The sequence below is a fragment of the Rissa tridactyla genome, chromosome 3 (assembly GCF_028500815.1).
Source record: "Rissa tridactyla isolate bRisTri1 chromosome 3, bRisTri1.patW.cur.20221130, whole genome shotgun sequence".
Taxonomy (NCBI): Eukaryota; Metazoa; Chordata; class Aves; order Charadriiformes; family Laridae; genus Rissa; species Rissa tridactyla.
Window position 1 is genome coordinate 86,152,210 of NC_071468.1, and position 16,703 is coordinate 86,168,912.

Sequence of the window (16,703 nt, forward strand, 5' to 3'; positions counted from 1 at the left end):
TTGCATCATCTGCTCCTGGACTCTCGGCTTAGTTCTTGGATACAGTTTTACTCTGAATTATTTGGTGCAATTACAGTCCAGTTCTGAAACTGGTTTTCTAAAGAGGAATTGCATAGCTAAAGCAGTGTGAGAATTCATAGTCATTTCTTGTCACTGTGCTTTCTAGCTCTTGGTTGAATAGTAAGGTGGTAGTGAAGACCTCTAAATAGTCTCTTTCAGGAACTGATGTTTTACTCTAACTAGACTTTACCTTTCCCAAATTGCTCTGATTGCAGGTAGAGGAAAAGAAAGGGTCAGGAGTCGCATGTGTTCTTGGGAGACTTCAGAGGTGTTTTTGCTATTGTAAAGAGCCGAAGAAATCAACATCGTTATAGCTATTTGACCAAATTATTTCCCTCCTGATATTAAAATTTCTTAAAGCCAAGGTTTTCATCAGGACTTTTTGTAACTAATTGTCCGTGCTTTTTTTTTTCTTTTTATTTAAGGGAAGAGAGAAAGTCGTTCCACTTGCAGCTTGCAACCCTTGTCCATCTGTCAGATGGATGTATATTTACAGTAGTTAACGAATGCCTGTTTCTAATTTCTCCCCTTGGAACAAAGGTCATACCATCATTGGAAGGCTTTGGAAAGCTTTTGGACCAGCTTGCTTTTGTGTGTGCGCACCATTTTTTTGGTACCACGCCAAGCACCCTGTTGAGACTCTAGTAGTGATCGAAGGAACAGAAAGAGATTTTGAGGTTTGGAGATAAACCCTGTTCACGTGGCTGAAACTCTGTAAAACCTTCACTGCGGGCTTTGGGAGAGCAGATGGAGAGCCGGGCTCTGTATTGCGTGCTCCCCATGCCCATCTCTGCTGGGGTGAAACAGCTCCTGCCCTGCCGCCTCTGAACACGGGGTCCTCCAGCACCAAATGCGGGCAGGACTTGAAGTCTACTCGATCTTCAGGAAAGCAGCCACCCCTGGACAGGCTGGCATTTCCTCACCCTCTTTATGCATGTCGTACTGGCACATAAATGCTCTTGCTCAATCCTGTCAGCTGCGTATCATTCTATTCTGGGGAAGGTGAGAGCAGTGCTGGAAATGATGCAGCTCCACAAGGTATCAGCTTTACTTCTTTTACCCCCGCCAGAGTTAGTCCTCGCCTTAGGTTTGTATGGTAGCTGCCATACAAGAGGGAAGGCATCACTGTTTTAAAAAACGGAGAGCGATGAGAAATGCCGTGGCTGCCCATCAGGTGAACGTTTTTGTCGTTTGGTGTTTATATGGCTGATGAGCTCTCTGCACTTCACCAGTGCTCTGTTTTGCCAGGGTTATTTAAAGGTCCTTGAGAAGCCTTTACGGCAAATGAAGTAACCTTGGCAAGATCCTGCATTACACCGTGCCCTGCCCAGCATTCCTGTAGTTCTTGCCATTTCCTGCCCCTTACAACACGGCTGCGGCTTTGGACAGCAAGCGCCTTCTGTATTTCCCAAATGAATGTTGTTTTAAATGTCTTTATCCGCAAAGGTTTTTACTGCCTGCTGTAGATTTGCACGGGGGCAAGGGGATTTTTGTTTTGTGTGATTATGTGCTGGGTTGCGGCTCTGCTTTATTTCCTCTTTCATCCTCCTCCCCCTCTGCCTTCTACCTGAAATGTTAAATTAAGTCTAACGTAGGGATACGTTTAGACAGAGGCGACACTTGACTGTGCCAGTTCCCCGGTGGCTTTAAACTGCTGGCTGCAACACTGCAAACAAATTCAGGCCCTGGCGTGGCCAGCAGTTCCCCCCAGCTATCTGCGTGTTCGCTCTCCAGGCTTTATTTTACCTACGCTATTGGAGACTGCAGAGTCACAGCCTATGTCTCATTGTTATGCATGGATGGGAAATATTCCTGTACTTATTTGCATTCATTAGCTGTTGGTAGTTCCTCTGTTGAGGTCTCTAGCCTTGTTTTTACAGTGCTTTTGGCAGTGTTTCTGCACTTGGTGTGTGAATTTTTATGATCTGTTGCATGTTATTCATGCAATTTCCTGCCCTGTAATGGTATCAGTTTTCCAGACACAGAGGAATACAAACGAAAACCCAGGAGCCTGCATTAGCATAAAATGTCCCAGTTCTGTCAGTTTGATTAATTTGTCTCTTTGTCTCCACTCTATATGATAAGTGCTATTAATGGTTGCAACACTTCATATGTCAAAGTCTTTCTTCCTAATGACTTGAAAATGTGGTTTATTTCCCCCTTTTTTGTATTATTTTTCTCATTTAGCATTCCACTCAAGTATAGATTTATGCCATGCTCTTTCATTATCTTACTGGTTGCAGCACTGGAGTGATTACATATGGTGTAGGGTATGAGCAAAGATGCGATCCCAGGGGCAGCAGCTGCTGATGCAAGCTGAAAATAGATCCAGCGTATGCTCAGCACTTTTCCCAGAGGTCTTTTATTTATTAGGAACAGTCTTGGTACAGGACAGCTCGGACCCTCATTTAGCAAGATGACTTTTTGCCTTTCAAGAACAGTGCAATGACTTTGCTCTATTTACTGACTGCTGTGTAATTTTTTTTTTCACTGCCTGCTATCGAAGCAGTGACTTTACCTAACATAAATCGTAATATAATCCTGATTTATAATGAAGTCGAGAAACGACAGGCTCCATTTGAAGTAATGGAACTTGACAGATCTAAGGTTTAAATTAAATAATCCTATTTGTAAGACAGCATTTTTACATGGTACACTGATTTAAAATGAATTTCGGTTCTTCTTCAGCAAATCCTTTACCATTCTCTGTGTTTTGCCTTCCATAGGGGCTTTTTGGGGAACAAAATTAATTTGTAGAGGGCATGTTTGTCTTTGTAAACATGTGTGGAACAATACGTTGTTTTCTTTCCTTAGCAAAGAAGTTCTTATAAATTGTTTCACAGAAGAACTCTTTAATTAAAGAGGAAAAAATGAATGTAGGTGACTTATTCAGGGCAAGCCACATCTAACCTGCTTTGGTGGCCAACTGCTGGGAATGAGGAGAGGGAGGATGCTGGAGGGAAAATAGCGAGGAAGACTGTGGCTCGAGTCTTCCCCTCCCAGGAGCGGAGAATCGTCCTGGCAGTGATTTGTATGGAGGGAAAAGCGCCTCCTCCGAGCTGACCTTCCCCCGCAGCTGGCAGAGAGGGATGCTGGAGGACGGCGTTTCCTCCTGCCTCTGCACCCCACTTTTCTTCCTCTGTCACCGTCGTACCCATGCAGGCAGTGAGAGCCCCCAAGGTGTGCGAATCCAAGGATGGTCCCGCCGTGGCTGGCTGCTCGGAGCTGGCAGTAGGGCTGAGCGCAGAAGGAGGGGTTGATGGAACAAAAGGCATGTAGACGGGGAAAAGAGACCAGGCAGGGAGCATGGGATGCTGGAGAAATGATGGAAAAGGGCGCCGAAAAAGGTTAGTGGGATAAAAAAGCAGGATTTTCATGGCCCAGATTAAGGGAAGCTATTTTAGAAAATCCCCTCTTCCCTTTTCTCTCACTCAGCGTTGCATTTTTGCCTTCCTTCCCAGTTGCATTTAGCTGCTGCTGCCCCTGCCTGTCATCTTTCTCATTTTCCTTGGTACCTGGGAGTACCAAGGGGCTGGGTCAAAAGAGGGCAGCATCCCGCATCGGGGCCATGAGAACGGGCTGCCTGGACTGGATGTCTGCCCTGCAGTGAGCGGTTTCAGGCCCGGGTAGCTTATTTCTCCTCGTTTTAATGAACCCCACTAACAAACAGACAGTGAAGAAGAACAAGGTGACTGCCAAGGAGGGTGTTGCTCATGCGTGGGGGCTGGAGCGTGGCCTGGGGACGTGGGGCGAGAGGCTCCTGCTCCCATCCCCTGCTCTTCAAGCAATTTAGAACTTTTTTTCCTAGTGCTTGCAGGGGAGTAATAGCGTCTATTAATTATTAAACCAAGCCCGAGTTCCCCACTGCTGTTAGGAAAGGACAAGTCTCGTGAGCATGGCTGGAGAATGTGAGGAAAACGCGCTCGCAAAGCCAAAGCAGGGCAGGCCAGCGGAGGAGGTGGAGGCGAGGAGGATCCACGCAACAAACACGGCATTGACATCGTGTGGGCCCTGGCTCCTCGCCTAGGGAGAAAAAGCAACTAGGCCCAGGGATAAAAGTCCACAGGAGGTTTTAGAATTGCTGCTGGTTACCTCGCCTGCTGCCCCGTCTCCCTCCTCCGACAGACGTGTGCATGGCGGTGGGCACGGCTTTCTGTTCACTTGGAATTAATGGGATTATATATGGCGGGAAAGGAGGCGGGGTACGCTGAATTCTGCAAACACAGAGCTTCAGCCTGTGCCGCTTGATCTGTAGAAAAAGAAATAAAATAAAATAGCAAGAACCAATTCTAGGATGATTCAGTATGCAAATAAACTGTTTTTCATTACTCACGGCACACATAAATGCGCACTGGTGACTGAGGCAGCAGAATAACACTTCACTGTTCATTATTTTATCAGACACTGATAATTGTAGTTAATATTTTCTTAGTAGTGTCTCTGAGAGTTTATTTATACTGTTAATAATCTGAGCAGCTGTAATGATGCTGGCTGCCAGAGCTGTAGCCTTTTAGGAGCACTCTAGTGTGGCAATGATACGACGGTAATAGAAATTCAAGGAGAAAATGATCTTTTCGGAGCAGATGGGGCTAATTCACTCCCTTTCACACACGTTCACGTTCTCTTGTCTCTTTCTCACACTAGCATGCGGGGGTGCTTGTGAGCATATGTAGACACACACACACGCACAAATAGCTGTAAAGTCCCAACTTCCACCCTCCCAGGACAGGGAAGCCACACATCAAGCTGGAAATGCCGTCATTTTTCTACATGGAGAGTATTTCTTGGGCTCCTAGGACAGATGGCATTTTCTACCCCTCGCTTTCTGGGTAGACCTTAAAAATCCTGCGTATGAAGCGGAAAGGGGGAAGTCAATTCCTCGGGGACAGCTCGGAGCTGGTCGCAGGGTTGTGGCTGCACTGGGATGCTGTTGCCCATCCTTCCCGGCCTTCCCTGTCTTCGACCACTTTGCTGCGGGATGCTCCTGCTGAGCCTGTGCTCCTTTAGGGACTAAAAGAGCCGTTTACCTTTGCTCGCAGCAGACATGAAATCTCAGCAAGGAAGCAAATGCCGCTGATTTTTTCCAGTGGGATTTATGGAGCCTCGCTAACCTTTTGGGCCACCGCGGGAGGAGTTAACCGCTCCTCGTGGAGGACAGGAGGGGACAAACTTTGCCAGCTCAGCAGTGGCTGGTTCTCCTTGCAAACCTGCTTTGCTGAGATGAGCAGTCGTCATTGATGAAATGTGAACGCCAAGCAATGGAACAAAAGCCACTGTAATCCTCAGATCTGTTAGTAGCCATGCAAGAACAAAAACGAGGTGAATGCAGAAAAATTGCGTGTCCAAATACCGGAAATTAAAAGGCAAGGCGGGGGAGGAGGGGAAGGAAAACTGGAACCAATGCAACATTTGGCAGGTTTTGTTTCACAAATACGATGCCTGCAGGAAGCCGGGTTATTTATACAGGTTTTCAGCCTGCCAGTTAATAGTTGTAATTGCCTGGTTACCTCATGAAGCGCAATAGTAAAGCCTTTGACGTGCGGTTCCTTCCATAGCCCAGCAAAAACATCCCTGGATTTGAAACGTTACGGTATTTGCTGGGCTGTGCTCTCTGCTACCCCGGCAGAAGGATGCCAGTGATTTTATATGCTGTGCCATGCCGGCGCACGGTCGTGGGCAGCGCTGGAAGCGCTGGCATCGTCAGCCCCGTGGAAACCGTGGCAGAGCATCCGTGAGCTGCATCAGATGTTGTCCGGCCCCGTCTCCTGAGCCTGCTTCTTCTCCACCTCCTTTGTCTTCTCATTCGGTTCTCTTCCTCAGAGTGCAGGCTTGTGTCTTCCTAAATCATATCTAAGCAGAGCCCGTTTCTTCCTGTCCTACGCTACGCAAACTGTAATAGTAGGGCTTGTAGTGAGATGCCTTGCTGTGAAGTATTCCTTGTTTTTATAAAGTAATTACAGTGTATTTAACGCACTGTATATTTAATACACTCTATTACATAGTTTGTTACTATAAATAAATTCTGCCGTGCTTAGGAAAGAGGAGTATTGGTGTAATTTGTGGGTCTTTGTAATTTTTCTGTGTTGTTGTGTTTGCTTGTGTATTAATTGCAGCTTTGGAAACTGAACTGCTCGTCTAAGCACCCTGTGAATTAGCAAATTTCTACACACATCCTCATTTTCTTTCTATCTTGATATTTCCTAATGTAACTTGGAGGCTTCTAGAGTTTTTCTTTTCGTTCTAGAAGTTCTTAAACTGCTTTTTGTTTTCCCTTTATCTCCCCATTTTGGCTCATGATACACACCTAAACAGATCTTTCACAGACTCTTCTCTCACAATTTATATTCTGTGAAAGCTTTCCCACTCCGTCCTTCCCCCTCCCCACCACTTAACACTTTCTCTCTTTTTTTTTTCATTTTTAACCTGTGGGTCAGCTTAGTTTTCCTTTGGCAAAAATACAGGATTGATTTTAATTTTAAATTACAGTTGCACTTTAATTCTGATGATGCTCTTGGGTTAAAATCTGTTCGTTTCTCCCCGTTTCTTCCCCACCGCTTTCAGCATGGCTTGCACGGGCACCCAAGGAGTGAAGGCAGCGTTTCCCCTGAGCCACCCTCCTATGTCAGCCTTCGTTACCGCATTCCAGGTTTCTTAAGGTGCAAGTTGCACTGGAAAAACAAGTGTAGTGCAAACTGCCAGATATCACAGCCATATTTCCGTTTGCTTTATCTTGCTGTTCATGCCTGAGTGTTTAAGCTGCTAATTAGTGCCACTGGTTTTTATGTGTTCTTTGTTGCTTCAGTCATGTTGTAGCCGAGTTGCTCCTTTGGAGGAAAGGTTATTTGAAACATCATTGCCTCTAATTTTCTTTCTAACACCTCCACCCGGAGTCTGACCTTAGCAGCCTGAAAGTTTTCCTCCATGCTTTTTCACCTATGCTTGCCTGAAGGTACTCTTTTGGCCGTATTTTTTAATTTTCTGTTTTCTCCAGTTATGCCCTACGCAGCCTCTAACATCGCCAGCATACCCCAAACCACATAATTAGTTAGGAAAAATTTGTCTCATTAAGTTCATTAAGGTGTTTTCTCCAAACAGTGGCGCTTCAGTTTGTGTCCAGTTCTGGGCACCTCACTACGAGAGAGATATGGAGGTGCTGGAGCGAGTGCAGAGGAGGGCAACGAAGCTGGTGAAGGGCCTGGAGAATAAATCTTATGAGGAGCAATTGAAGGAGCTGGGACTGTTTAGTTTGAGGAAGAGGAGGCTGAGGGGAGACCTCATCACTCTCTACAACTACGTGAAAGGACATTGTAGAGAGGTTGGTGCTGGTCTCTTCTCACAGGTAATTAGCGATAGAACAAGAGGGAATGGGTTCAAGCTGCAGCAGGGTAGGTTTAGGCTGGACATTAGGAAAAAATTCTTCACAGAAAGAGTGTTCAGACACTGGAACAGGCTGCCCAGGGAGGTGGTGGAGTCACCATCCCTGGATGTGTTTAAGAGCCATTTAGATGTGGTGTTGGGGGGTATGGTGTAGGGGAGAACTTTGTAGAGTGGGGTTGATGGTTGGACTCGATGATCCCAAGGGTCTTTTCCAACCTAAATGATTCTATGATTCAGCTGTCATTCCTCCAGTTTGATGCATAGTATTACAGACGGTATTCTCTTTATGGTTTAATAAACTGGCGTTTGCCTTCAATACAAGTTGCCGAAGGAGATTTTAAAATAAGGGCTCTGACAGCTATCACACGGCAGGTTTGCTTGCAGGAGTGTACAAGGCATCCCCCTCCAGCCCAAGAGCTGTTTTGGGTGGCAGAGGGCGGCACGTCCCGGTGCCAGCACAGCTGTCCCACCTGCAGCTCTGCCTCCCGTGGCTACTGAGCTTCTCGTGCCGAGCTGTGGCCCGGAGGAGCAGCCATGTGGGCTAATGTCCCCTTCCTCTCAGCAAAACCACTGCAGATGGTGAAGCAAAGAGCTGCCTAAGGAGCTGTGCCAGGGGACGTCTGCCCGAGACCGATGGTTGGAGAGGATGTGATCGAGCGGTGCGTCCCAGCTATGGAAAAGCACTGGATCTTCCAGTCCTAGAGCCTTACAGTTTTGCAAGTCTATTCCTCTGTGTTTGGAAAAGATGCCTCCTGTTTCCTGCGCTGAAATGCGTCAGCAGCAAAATATTGAGTTGGTGATTTCTACCTTCCTTCTCAATGAACGGTGTATTTTCTGAAAGTTGTGGCAAATTCAGCAAATTAATTTCCCCTTAAAATTTGCAGGGCTGGGAAGGGCGCTGAAAGCGCCCAGGGATACTGTCAGGATTTCCGAAAGTAAATTCTTCGTTCTGATTTGAAACCAATCTTACTTTTGAAAGGTCAAAAGAGTTTCAGTTGGCCTTCAATAACTCTGAGATGAAATAAAACTTGAAGCTGTGGATTAAAATAAGCATTGTAGTTGGATCAGAGATTATTTTTACTTTTATTACTCTGAATTTACATTTTTTTTTATTTCTTGTACATCTTCTGATTCTGTCTCTCCATTTGGTTCATCTGACAGTATTGTCCCCAGGCTAGGGGCCAGGATTTTTGAGAAAATGTCAAAGTTGGGGCTGTTACCATGGTGATTTTGATTTGGAAAAACCCCAAGTATGCAGGTGCCTTAACTCTTGCGCTCCCCCCTAAGTCATGTGCGGTGGAACGCTGACATAACCAATAAAGCGGGCATCGATCCGCTGGCTGTTTACGCCATCTTTGCGCTTAATGATCAATTCCGAGCCACTTGCCCTGCCGTCAGCGCTGACGCACTTCTCACGGGGTGATGGACGCGGTTTGCAACGATTGCTCCCTGTCCTCGAGGTGGTTCTAGCGCGAATGACCTCTCCTTCCCCCTGGTCTCGCCTTCTGCGGTCACACCTGCCGCCCGGGAGCATCGTGATGCTCTGCGGGCACTGAGGGATGTTGGTCTCTCCTTCCCTTTCAAACAAGGAGGGAGGAGGCCCTTTGAAGTCATCTGATTCCCTCGTTCGATTTGTAACTACTCTCAGATAGGCAGTCAGGGCTTCTAGTGTAAATTCATCGTATGGCTGAAAGCTGGAGCTTCAAAGGGGAGGGCGGAGGGGGATGCACCTGTGCTTTTTTTGTTCCGAAAACACAAAATTGGAAGTTGGACGAGCACCTCCGATGTGGCATCTTTTGTAGAAGTACCATTAAAGGGAGTTAAGCAAGTCCTTGAAGCTCTCAGCCTGATCCCTCAAGAGGCTGTTGTGGAGGATGCACTGCAAAGATATCGGGATGCTTCTTAGCCTGGCATTGGTGTGGCTTTGCAGGTGGAAACTTTTTCAGTGGGACTTTTTGATAAAAAAAAAAAAAATTAAAAAAATTTTAAAAAATTAGGTAAATCAGCCTCTCAAAGAAAGGAGTTGCGTGTCCGGGTTCTCCCTCCCCCTATATGCGTTTGTGCCCAGGGGTGTCTTTTGCAGTGGTTGTGTGGTGGCCTCCCACCCCTGCGACGTGATGTGATGTGATGTGATGTGATGCGATGTGGGAGATGCCAGACTGTCGCTTGGACTCCAGGTCACTCTTCTGCCCAAATCTGTACACCCTACCTGAAGTGGCAGAACGTAAAACTGGGGCCAGCAGGGTATCCGCTTAATGAAAAAAAGTAATTTTAGAGTGAAAACAAAAGCCACTCCTCATCAGTCTTCTCCATCAGCAACTTGCTTCTTTAAAAGCCCGGATAATACAAATACCTGCATCTGATGCTTCTTGCCCAAGTTGGATTTTAAAGAGCGATTACTCATTTTAGCAGCTCCATGGCTTTATGAGCAGATAGGGGAAATACATCTGTAAGCTGCTGGTGAGAGAACATTTAAACACTGTTAAATTAAAGAGGGGGAAAATGCAGTAAAATACTGCCGTAGCATTGGCTTATGAAAGTACTCTGCTGTTTATCGTCTCTTCTTTGGGCTTTTTCCTGCCTCCTGTGTGTTCCCAGCCTATGTAAAAGGATCACGGTTTCAAAACTGACTGTGTGCAGGCTTACTTTTTGCATACGGAGAGAGAAACAGGGATGTCTAGTGCCGTTGATTTTGCACATGCGACTGACCCATTTGAACCTGGTAATATAGTAAAATCTTTCAGAGAGTTTTCCGAAACCAAATAAGCTCAAGCTAGGAAAAACAGGATCTGCCAGGCTCCACTATTCCAAGTAAAAATAACCAAGTAAATAACCAGGAAGTCTCTTAACTCTTAATGGAATAACAGCTTTGGTGACTGATTTTGGTTATCAGATTACACTCTGAAAATAACTTCGGCGCTATACTTGCAATTGGCTGTAAAAGAAAAAGAATACAGTGTGCGCTAATTTTAGCAAATAAGATTAGAGTTAATATTTAATCCCAAAGACCTTCTTCAGGCTGCGGAAAAAAAATAGCAGCAGTTAACTGTCACTAATCTTATCTCCTATTTCTAGCATGTGTTTGCTTATATAAGTTGTAGTGTTAGGAACGCGCTGGCCGAGTGAGAAGTTAGGAGTTTGTTTGCTACAGTCTTGGGTTTATTAGGCAGACTTCAGGGATGAGGCAGATTTAAAAGGTCTCCACACATGCCTTTAGACTGTGATAGCAACACCAAAATGTTAACAAAATGGGTACCACAGTAGGCCTGCTACAAAACAGTATGCGAATAATGGGTTAATTTTGGGTTCTGCAAGAAACAGTCGCAGCATGGAACAACAGTTCTATGTTTCTATACAATTGTTTTAAAGTAATATTTATTTTAGGATTTGATATTCAGCTTGTGAGGTTTGATTCAATTTTCCTTTCTTCCTTCCCCACAAAATGGCTTAATAATTAAATCGATGTTTGGAGATTGGAGATGAGGGGTTTCTAACTGGTTTTACGTGCCCGGTGATGAATTTAACCTGAAAATCAAAATAATAAAAATATAATCCATAATCCAACAGGCAGCTTGCATGCTTCACAGAAAACCCTTCAGTACTCCTATTGATTTCAACAAGACTACTCAAATGCGTAAAGATAATAATGTGCGCCCGTGCTGTTTGGTCAGGACTTCTGCCTTCTCAGTGCGTCTGAAGGTCTGACCATCTAATTTACCCCCAATTTGGTGGGATTTAGCAACTAACGTTCTGCAAATCTCATTGTATCCCAGGAGGGGAGGAGGGGGCTCAGCCCTCCCACGCCACCACCAAAGAGCCTGGTCTTTGAATATGCCCTGGGTACTCTTTTATTTGAAAAGGAGCAATTGCATGTACATTTGCTGTTGAACTTTGATGCTGTTTTCTAGAAGATCATGTGCATTGTGCCCTCTTTAACATGGAAATTAGGGCTGGAAAAGCCTACCAAATTTTCAAAGCCCACCTTGCCAGAACAAGGTTGTGCTTTGTTAGTTTTGCTTTGCAATACTCAGCCATAAAGTATCCATCACCTTCCCTGGAAAGCCTTCCAAGATGGCACTGAATTCACTGTTAGGTTGAGAGGCAGGAAAAAAATCCCTACGGTTTTCATTTCTTCAGCTCCTTCTCGCTGCCGTCGGCAATAGCACCCCATAGCAAACTAGACAATTCTTCTCTGTTCTTGATGTTAGTATGCATCAGATTACTGTAAACATTCTCTTGCTCCATTTTAGATACTGCCTTGCCAAGTTTTACATTCCTACATGTTTACAGCGATCTTTCCGTGCCCTTAATCACTTTTCCCCTCTTTAAATTGAACTCAGATTTGCTGGCATTTTGCAGGGGTTGACCTTCCCTGCTCCAGATGCAGCTTTTCATACAGATGCCATTTGGAGAAGGGTTACCAGACCTCTATGTTTCCCTTGGAAATAACCTTTTTTTCCCCCCATAAGAAATACTGTCTGTGCAGAATTGGAGGATTTTGTCTATTTGTCTGGGATTTTGAGACATCTGGAAGTCTGGGCAGCCAGTTAATGAGCATGTACTGATGAACTCTGCAGCACACAGCGAGTCCAGCCCATCCACAGAAATGTCAGACCTCTGCAGTTGCTCCGAGGCCACGTCCCGTGTGTTCAAAACAACGTGGAGGCCTCCACGGCATGCTTGATCGGCCATCACGGAGGAGACCTGATACAACGGGGAGGCAGAGAGAGTTCACCCGCAGTGCTCTATCTCCCGTGGCGCCTGTGGGTGTGCGTAAAACTATGTTTAAAACAGAATTTCTGCCTTAGAAGCCCTTTATGAAAATGCGATGTTCCAATGTGGAAGCGAGCTAACTCTCCTCCTGATTTTAGAATAGTGCATGCCCAGTAGTAGAAAAATGCTGTGCTAAAAACACTCTATATTTGCATCTGTAATGCTGCCTTCTGTACTAGCATTTCTCATTGCTGACTCTCGTCTCACCTTCTTATTCTCTTGTGATCAATATTGTTTTCCTTGAATTAGCCAGTTTTTCACTAATGATATAATACCAACCAAAGAAGAAGGGAAGGTAGAGAGTCTAACAATGATACAACTCTTTCTCCAGAAGGAAGAAGCATTACCCGGAATGTATCGAGGAAATATAATGAGAGGTGATGGAGGAAAATAAGGGAAGGAAGATTTCCTTACAGGGAGGTTTTAAGTAGAGTCTGGCAATGATCTTCCAAAGGAAGTAGTGGAAGTCTGGTCACTTAAATCAATTAAAACTAACCAGAGCATCGCACTCCACAGGACTCAGTAAGGAGAAAAGCAGTGTCGGACTAAACTAAAATAGATTTCACATGCTTATTTTCTGCAGGGCTGCTGCCTGTATTTTGCCAGTAAATTCAATATGGCTAATGCTGATTAACAACTCTCTTGACGGTGATTATATCACTGCATTTTTTCCAGACCGTTCCTCGGTATCATAAACTCATGAGGGAATGGGCATAGGAAACACACCCCCAGGCTCGACTAGCTCAATCTGAAAGACAAGCAGCAGATAAAGGGCTGGAGAACTTTCTTTCATCTTAGCGGTGGTCAGGCTTGTTATCACCACAATCTGAATTGAGGTAGACCTCCATACCACATGCTCAGCATGGTGTACCTGTGGCAGCACAGCAGGGGCAGGAGCTGCACATGGACCCCTGACGCTTGATCTCTCGAATTGCTGTAGAGCAAGAAGATGTGCCAGATGGCTTAGGTAGGGCTGCAGTACCCGTGTCCTCTGTGCACTAGCTGTGCAGAAGGGTTTTAATGCATGCAAGACCAGCTGGGGACAGGAACGAGAGGAAACAAAATGATTCCTCCTTAGACGTGGCGGGGTGTTCAGCATATTTCAAGTACACAAGAGAAGTCCTCTTCTGGCCTGCCTTAAAAGATAAGGCAAAGCAAGCCTCCGAGAAGCTGAGATCTTTGCTTTGCTCTTCTTGTCTGTGCGGGCATGGTTGTTTTGCATGTACGTTTTACCTTTTCTCTGCCTGGTTTTGTTGTAGCCAGTCAATTCGATTTAAACAATAGAAATGGGTAGAAATTGGAATAAGGCAAATGATTGGAGGGCAAGGAAGCGCTGACTTGGCATATAAGCTTGGACAAGGTGCCCCGTGGAGGTTCCCACAAATTGACCTGCCTACTTAAACATTAATTTATATGGAAAATAAGGTCTGAAAGCAAACAAATCTTGGACATATGGCATCTTATTTACAGTAGCGGGGGGAAATAAACTGAGATTGTTGCTGGCATGTGTTTTACCCATCCAGCAAAGGTGTCTCTCATATGTAAACGGAGACTGTTATATCAGAGAAATGATCTGTTTCCTTCTACAAGACAGATCAACTTGGTTTCACTAACTGTTTTCACGGGGACGCATCAGTCAGGTCAAATAATTTCAAAAGACTGTTCTTACCTCTTCCTACAGAAATGTGTGTGTGATGGTAATACACGCAGCTTCAAAGCCTTTTCTTTCCCAACATGGGGTGCTCGTATCCATGCTCCAGCGCCTCGATTCCAGCCTTCCTGCCAGAACGCATCAGACACGGGCTTTCCCAAAGCTGGTGGGGCTGAGGCAGGGGACCCGCCATGGGAGCCGAATCAGTATTTAGAGAACTTCAGGCGACAGAGATTGCGCTGGCTTTCACACGTCGCGGCAAGCTTTGCATCCATGTGTTACCAAAGTTATTGTTTGTGCAGTTTCAAGCATTTGCATTTGAGAGATTCCTCCTGGAGGGCAATGACAAGTGCCGGGTACTTGAAAAGAAACTTTCCCCCTCTGAATCTGAAGATTGTGAGAGTGAGGAAAGTTGTGTCACCAGGTAAGATCTTGTGACGAAGCCAAGGCACAGGTTCAACCAGCGTTTTCATCATCCTTCACTTAAGGCATCTGCTGGGCATCGTGAGGAGCCCACAGCGCAGTCTCGGGCTCTGCTTCCGATACATCCAGCACAGAACAGCTGTAACAGCTGTCTTGCTTGCTGTCTGTTATCACAGGGGTTTATTGGGAGCGAAAACCTGAGTCAGCGTGGGAGACAGCCTTGCTGTGGGCTGGAATGAGTCAGCCCAAGGCTCTGCAGCGTGCCTGCGCTGGGGCGGCGGACGGGCAGGTGAAACCCTGGCCCAGCACAGAAAATTATTTTAATTTGCTTTCCAGTCATTCCACCTAGTGGCCAAGTGACACAACTGCCAGGATTTGTGCTCGGGAGTCCCTCTTCATCACAAGGGACTCAAAAAGCCCAAACGGTATTTATGGCTGCTCCTACAGACCTGCGCTGCTGTGGAGCTTGCAAGATGTGTAGGAATATGTACGCCCCCACACTGAAGATCTTATCAAAGAGAAACATCGGCCTGCGAGTAGCTCATTAAGTTCTGGAGCAATTTTGTTAATCATGCTGGCATAGATAAAATGCAGATAGGCCTTTAGTGAGCTGATAATCTAACAAATAGGCAGAAAGTGCAACACTGATAAAGCAGAGATCGGTTTAATAGCCAGCTGTAAATCTAGGCAATTCTGTACCAGAGGCGTATTGTAAAGCAGGAATGTGCAAGTGTGTAAGTACGTGCATGAAAAATGCACTGTTTCTTAAAATAGCAGATACAGCAGTAATATTATGTATGGAAAAGCTATTAGGAGCAATTTTAGAGGTGTTTTAAAATATTTTTCTCTCCATCGAAGTCTGCACTGGTTGTGGTATCTTCATAATCCAGCATTACAAGTGCAGATCTATGAATAACAAAGGCTTGTTTCTGGAAGTCATGATTTTCCATAAAAACCTGTGAGCTCTGCCACTGGTCCTGAGGCAGTGTGGGGAATTTAGAGGCTTTTCATTGGAATGAGCCAAATTATTCACTCAGATTTATGCTAATCATGAATAAGACCATCACAAATTCATGGCCTGATGTCTCACCGACCTCTTGAGCAGCTTCTTGCTCTGTGGCATTAATTCAATTGGAAGGACAGGGAAAAGCAGCTCACCGTCAAGGTATCCCATATCTACTGGATAGGATATACTTCTGAGAAGCTGGGAAATGTGAGTTTGAATCCCCACAGCCTGGGGAAGGGATCTGGTCTTCTACTTTCTAGGTCCCTCTTCTGATCTTTAGGATATTTTACCAAAAGGGGACAGCAGTCCTTCCTCTTCTTGTTTGTTTTTAAAGAAGAAACTGAGCTGGGAATACCTACCAGAGACACCTACAGCCAGAAGGACATTGCAGACTGTGCATCCCAACCTCACAGAGGTGTGCAGGTGTTTGGGTGCTCTGAATCCCATCTAGATGATTTTCCTTGGTATGCAAAGCACAGGGAACTCAGATTTGTGTATGCCACTTGCAAGCAAGGCGAAAAGGTGTCTCGGTGAATTGAGACTGAAGTGACTTGCCAGGGTCATGTAGAAGGTGTTTGGTGCAGCAGGAAATTGAGTTGTGGTCTCCCGAGTCTCAACTTAGTGGCCAACCCACTGAATCTGCTTCTTGTGGAGAAACCTTTATCCTTGATGGTGAGCCCTGGTTTGGAATCAGCCCCTCACTGCTTCATAAGGAATAGAGTTTTTCCAATACCTTTGTTGCCTGCCCATTGCAGGGAGGAAATGCAACAGACATTAGTGCTAGTGCATTTTTGGTCAAAAAACAGACAATACATATCGTTTACCATGTGGCTTAACAAGTTATTTGATAGTTGTATGTGAAGATACCACTGTAAAAAATTGTGGGAGAGGAAGTGTGTATTTTTTAATATATGATATGCGACTGTAAAATATAGCATAGGTGGTATGATGGACAAGTAGTGGTGCATAACTCAGTCCTGGAACAGTTCTTTGGAGATCACTCTCCTGGAAACAGTTGTTACTCTTTCTATGAAGAAAATGGTGGAAAATTACGTACTGAGGTGGGACTTGGAGTGATTTGTATCACTTGAACTATGAATAGGGATTTCTTTTCTGTTAGCTGTACCTTAGATTCACAAAAATCAGGAACAATATTAGGAGAATAATCTTCATGGGATGGAGAAAAGACCTGTGCAGTCGTTAATTACCTATTATTTATTCAGCAACGGCTTGCAAAAATATGAGAATAAAAAAGGAACCAGTTTGCTCTTGAAAGAGGCAGAAAGATACTTTCTGTTGAATTTTTCTATGATATTAAATGTTTCCTTCCCAAAACACTTTTCATATTTAAGGTATCTTAAGCTTGAAACCACTGTTCACCAGAGCTTCCATTGGGGCAGAGGAATCAAATTT

The 16,703-nt window shown here is 45.1% G+C and overlaps 1 protein-coding gene across 3 annotated transcripts in view; it reads left to right on the plus strand.

Moving 5' to 3' along the window:
* BACH2 (BTB domain and CNC homolog 2) overlaps positions 1 to 16,703 on the plus strand; it is a 197,755-nt gene that overhangs the window by 158,627 nt on the left and 22,425 nt on the right. The gene's annotated exons all lie outside the window — the stretch shown is intronic.